Raw genomic sequence first — 6000 nt, forward strand, 5'->3', positions numbered from 1 at the left:
CATCAGTTAAAACATTTACTTCTACTGAATGTGGCATAAATGTTTGCTAAGACATTTTATGCCAAGTATTTGCTTTTTAACAAACTCGGTTCTAGCATCGACATTATAACCACTGATAATTGACAAACACTCGTTAAACCTATAATGCTATGTTGGAGTGTAAAAAAGAGCCAGTGCTCACTAATTATCACCATTTTTCTCCATTGACAGCAAATCCATGAGTGAATTTGATTGTCTTTCCTGTTTCACTGCAGCACTTTAGATTCCATTTTTGTTTTAGCAGACACATGCTAACATGTCTAACAAAGTACACTGACCTGCTCTCTGAATCTCATGTTTCACACTCTCAGTAGACATCAATTGGCAGGGTGTGAAATATGTCATTGTGAAAAAATAAAAAGCTAGCTAAGGGTTATCTCAGATTCACACCAGATGCACCATGTAAGCTTTCATCTGCATTGTGTATTGAGTTCTGTCAGTGCTACTCGTGAGACTACGTTAATCAGTCATAGCAATAAAAACTAATCCACATGCATGTAGCAATGAAACCTGGGAGAAGGAAAACAGTTAAAGTTGCGATGACGGGAATAAGAACGCAGTACACTTGTCCAGTGAATACGTGTCTGTATGTGTGTGTTTCCCTGGTTAAATCTAAGTGATAGTTACTTTAAAGATATTCTTAAATAGAATACAGCAAGTGTGTAATGCATTTCTATGGAGTTTAATGATGCTATCGAGTAATAATTGTAAACATTAGAGACAACAGGTTAGGTTTATGTTCTTCCTAATATCTTGGAGGTTTTTTCCCTTGGCTTGCTAGGGAGTATAATTTATATCTTGAATTTATATATTATTGCAAACCTGCTTTGTGACAATATCCATTGTTAAAAGTACTATACAAATAAAACTGAATTGACTAGGGTAAGATTATTGTGTATTGACTGGGTATGATGGAAGTCTACTCGTCCTGGGCGACTATATATATATATATGTGTGTGTGTCTATATATGTGTGTGTATATATCTATATGATATGTATATATATATATGATTTTGCTCACATTTCAGTTGGTTATGTGTTTTAGTCCTCCTGAAAGCACTCCATAATGTTTTACTGCATGAAATGGGTCAAACTGTAGTCGAATATTTTAGCTTCCTAATCATCTTGCTTGTTACTTGAATGTGTAAGACTTTAGCATCTGTGTAACCCCTGGACTGCTCTCTTGTCCCTTGGTTTATCAGCAGACAACCTTTGAACTTTCCTCCCTTTGACTGTTGTCACTAAAAAAGGTGTACATGTGTGTATACTTGTCTCCATGTGAAATAAAGGTCACAAGTGTTGAGAGACTGAGGGAGGAAGTGAGGCAGAGAGAGAGAGAGAGAGAGAGAGAGAGAGAGAGAGAGAGAGAGAGAGATTGAAAGAGAGAGAAGTGTACAGAAAGGGGAGGAGGAGAAGAGAGAGAGGTGGTTGTGTGTAAACGGGAGAGCTGTCAGTCAGACGAAAGGCGGGCACTCCGGCTGTCAGATACAAATAGGAGGCGAGTGCTAATTAACCCGCCTTCACAAGACTGAAGGGAACAGCCAGATCTCTAGAGAGGGAGGGGGAGAGAGTGAGAGAGTGAAAGGATGGCTCAGTCAGCAGGAATAGCTCTCCTGCTTTCTCTCTCTCTCTCTCTCTCTCTCTCTCTCTCTCTCTCTCTCTCTCTCTCTCTCTCTCTCTCTCGCTTGCTCTCTCTCGCTCGCTTGCTCTCTCTCCCTCTCTCAGATAAATAGAGAGAGCGAGAGAGGGAAGTGAGAAAGAGAAACTGGAGCTCTCCGCCAGTCTGAACCACACTTGTCATAGCGCACACTTTCACACATATTTGTTAAACAATATTAAATCCTAGTAAGCTGATGGCAACACAGTATTTCTGTTCAAAAGCCCTCCAGTTTTACAGCTGTGTTGCTGCTCATGTTTAAATGCTGTGCATGCGTGTGTGTGTGTGTGTGTGTGTGTGTGTGTGTGTGTGTGTGTGTGTGTGTGTGTGTGTGTGTGTGTGTGTGTGTGTGTGTGTTTGGGCATCTATAAGTAACAGAGGGGAGTGTATTCTTGGCTGGGTCACTGCATAGTTCATTCTCCCTGGGGTGCTTTCTCAAACAGACACACACACACACACACACACACATACACACACAAAGCGAGGGTGATATGACAAAAATATCATATCACAGTATCTGAAAGCACTTTCATGAAACTTGTCAACGTTGTGCCAGCAAAACAGTAGTGTCAGATTTGAAAAAATCAATAAAATTGAAAAGAAAAAACCCCAACGATTTCAACATTTCTGGAACCAAAGTTTCCTCAATTATATTCTACTTAACTAAACAAACTGAAAAAAACTAAAATGTTCTGCTAAGCTAATCTGAACTGCTAACATAAAACCTTCTGCTAAGATAAAATGCAAAATCAGCATAGTCTGCTAGGTAATTGATTAACAAGGGCATTCAGCTGGCTAATGTCTGCTTCGGAAGCATCGAGTGATGGCTCTCATGGAATTAAACTAAACTAAATGATAAGAGAATAGAAATAAAAATGAAATATCTGGTACAATAGTAGATTTTAGCGTCTTATCTATTACTTGTTACTGGGAGCACAGAAGATGTATGATGAAAACTTTTGTCATGATGTCTGTATTGTATTGTCCTATTGACCAATTCTAATACACACGCACATTGCCGTTTTTTTTTTTTCGACACCGGATTTGGCCTTCACATCACACTTCTGTCTGTACTTCTAATCCTCCCCACAACCCCCCACTGCTCCAAGAGCTCGTGCCTGTCGTCAGAGTGGCAGCTGAATCCTGGGAGGCCATGACTCTTATTAAAGCCACAGATCACTTTTCTTCCCTTCATCCATCTAGAGAGAGAATGAGGGTGAGCGAAGGAGGAGGAGAAATGAGGAGAGAAAGACCTGCAACTTGATCCAGCATCACAGAGAAAGAGAGCGAGGATAGTGTGTGTGTGTTTGTGCGTGCACACGTGAGTGTGTGTGTACGTTTGTGTGTGTGTGTGTGTGTGTGTAATTGTTTCTGTAATTGTTATATGTTTGTGTTTTAAGGAATTCATTAGGAAGTGTTTATTTTAGTTGTCTGTAGGTGAGTGAGAGTGCAAGTGCTTGCATTATGAGACTAAGCATGCTCCCTGAATGTGTCTGCCATTGTATCTTGGTCCTCTCTTTCTTTCTTTCTTTCCTTCTTTCTTTTTTCTTTCTCTTTTTCTCTCTCTCTCTCACTCTAGCTCGTTTTTCTCTCCCTCTCTTGGAGCCAGAGGGTGGTCTGAAGATTCCTCCACTAAGCCCTTGGCACAGATACAAATGCAGTCACAGCTGGTTGTAAACTCAGGTTTTCCAGGGAGAGCAAAGAGCCCTGCCTCTGTAGGGGAGAGAGGAAGAGGGAGAGAGAGAGAGAGAGAGAGAGAGAGAGAGAGAGATTGAGGGGAAGGTGGGGGGTAAGGGGTGTGGGGCACAGCATGGAGGGAGAGAGAGGGGTAGAGAGACGGATAGAAAGGGAGGGGGAGACAGAGGAGGGTTGTTTCGGAGCACACTGGAAGTCATTTTTCATCACGGGGTTCATTTTTCACGATGAAGTTCTCTCCCGTCTCTCTCACTCCCTCTCTTTACTGTCTCTTTCTGTTGCTGTCTCTGTCTCTTTCCTTTTCTCCTTCTGCTTTTCTTTCACTCTCCATTTCCACGGTGACTCCTCTTTACCTCACTTTACGTCACTCGTTGTGTATCTTTACCCCATTGTGTCTTTATTTTCTCCCCCCCCTCTCTTCCTCTCTCTCTCTCTCTCTCTCACCCAGCCCTAGTTTCCTGCCTGTTCTCTCCTGTTATGAAATATGGATGGCACCAGTTTGGGAAGCATTGAGAGTCTCTCTGCCAGGGAGCGGGGCTCTGTCTCTGCAGAGACCCGGCTTGTGCATGCACCTAAACACTTCACTGAGCAATCTGTCAACATGTCAGCAACACATGTTTTGTTAAAAAAAAAGTGAGGGGGAAAAAAAGCGCTTCCAGAGGGAGTAATGGTTCCCACCAGGACTGAGAAAATGCTTTGAATTCAGCAGATTTCTATTGCGGAGAGACTCCCCTGGGGTGACTTTTTTTTTTTTTTTTTTTTACAATGCCTGCATTTCAGAAATTTGAGCCAAAGACCCCTGGGGGCGTCCTTTCATAATGCCTGAAAATGTAGGGTTATATTGTGTGCAGTTCCCCATGGGGGCTTTATTAATACCTGAATTCTGAGGCACTGCAAATTACACAGGGACTCGGCGGGGGCCGCGCTCGCACCAGGAAGGGAGAAAAACTCTGTGGGGACGTTTTCTCTTCTCTTCTCTTCCTCTTTCCTCCCCTCCTCTTCTCTTCACTTCTTTCCACTTTTCTCCCTTGCTCTCCTGTCCTCCTCTCTCACTCACTTCATGCAAGAGTGGAAGAGAAGAATTTGCCAAAGGACACAAAAAAGGAGTGTGTCTATGTGAGAGCGTGTGTGTTGGCGGCAGACTCCTTGTATTCATCTTGCCTGCTCAGAGGGAAAAATCAGCCGATTAAAAATGTAATTCCCCCCCTCCACTCTCTCTCTCTCTCTCTCTCTCTCTCTCTCTCTCTCTCTCTCTCTCTCTCTCTCTCTCTCACACACACACACACACACACACACACACACACACACACTGTCTCTACCACATGTGCGCTTGTTTTGAGCTTGCAGTCATAAGAAGGGAAAGTAAATATTTGGGCTGTCTGTGTATGCGCAGGAAAAAGTCGAAATGGTAGAATATCCACATACACTTTTCCGTTTTCTTCGGGAGAGAGGAAAGAAAGCTTACACTCATTTGTATTCATTGCTTTGAAGAAGACTGTGTCTACCTATGAATAAATGTGCTGATAATAAAAGTACACAATTACACATTTACTTTCCTATTTTCATCTATATGCATAATTCACAGATGGCACCAGCTTTGATCACGTATCTTCATATTTAATCATGTTTTATTTGTATTTGTTCTAGGCACTAGGCATTACTACGTTATTTAGATATTCAGACAAAATCCTTTTCAGTACAATTCTTTTGCCAGACGAAGCTCTGAACCTGATTCACTCACTCCTCCGTAGGAGACTGCGGCTCAGATCGAGGCCTGATTTATTATAGGAGTCGATCTTGTGAAATCGTCTTCTTGAGTTAATGTCTCCAGTCAATAGTCTCATTAAGTGACTGTGTGGGTGTGTTGTTATGTGTTTGTCCACTATTTAAAAAAAAGCCACCGTTTGTTAGTTTTTGGCCGAGGCACTTTCTTTTGTCCGCTGTGTGGGCGGATGAGGTCAGGTGATTCAGAGGTTCAATGGCAACAGCACCACTTACGATGTATAACTCAAGCAGTGGAGGCTGCTGGTCAAATATAATCCATTAGCTCAGGCTAAAAAGTCCACACATGAGCCAATTTAATCATCTGCTCAGCAAAACTGAGTGTTGCGTGACTGCTATTTCATTCATTCATTTATTCATTCATTTATTCATTCATTCAGTGAGAGAGTTTCTGCCGTAGAATACCGTAATTAGCCATGTCTGTTTAATAGGCAGGTCGGAAGATTTATACAGCTTTTTATTTTGGATTAAATTGGTAAAAGTAAGCAGGACTTGTAAGTGTTACTAATTAGCCAAAAAGGAAAGACATAAAAATTTGCAGAAAGTGTGATAACAAGTGTGATTGTGACCCTCTATTAGTCTGAGCGCAGACTGGTATGTGGGAATGTGACCTGGACGCCCGGCGTGACCCCAGTGACCCTGCGTGTCGCAGAATAGAGCTGTCACCAGTCCCTTTATGAAAGGCAGCAGTAATGAGGAACAGCATGTTCCCTTGGATTCCTGCACCCCTCTTCATGTGCTCCTTCTCTTTCACCCTCTCTGTGTCCTTCTGTCTGTCTTAAGCACCAGGAAGAAAAATGATGTACATATTGGAACTGTTAAACATC

At 42.2% G+C, this 6000-nt stretch overlaps 1 protein-coding gene across 7 annotated transcripts in view; it reads left to right on the forward strand.

Annotated features, from left to right (window-relative positions):
- The window catches only part of znf423 (zinc finger protein 423), a 140587-nt gene that overhangs the window by 47718 nt on the left and 86869 nt on the right, over positions 1 to 6000 (forward strand). The window lies entirely within an intron of this gene.

Source organism: Tachysurus fulvidraco, chromosome 13, assembly GCF_022655615.1.
Source record: "Tachysurus fulvidraco isolate hzauxx_2018 chromosome 13, HZAU_PFXX_2.0, whole genome shotgun sequence".
NCBI classification, from domain to species: Eukaryota; Metazoa; Chordata; class Actinopteri; order Siluriformes; family Bagridae; genus Tachysurus; species Tachysurus fulvidraco.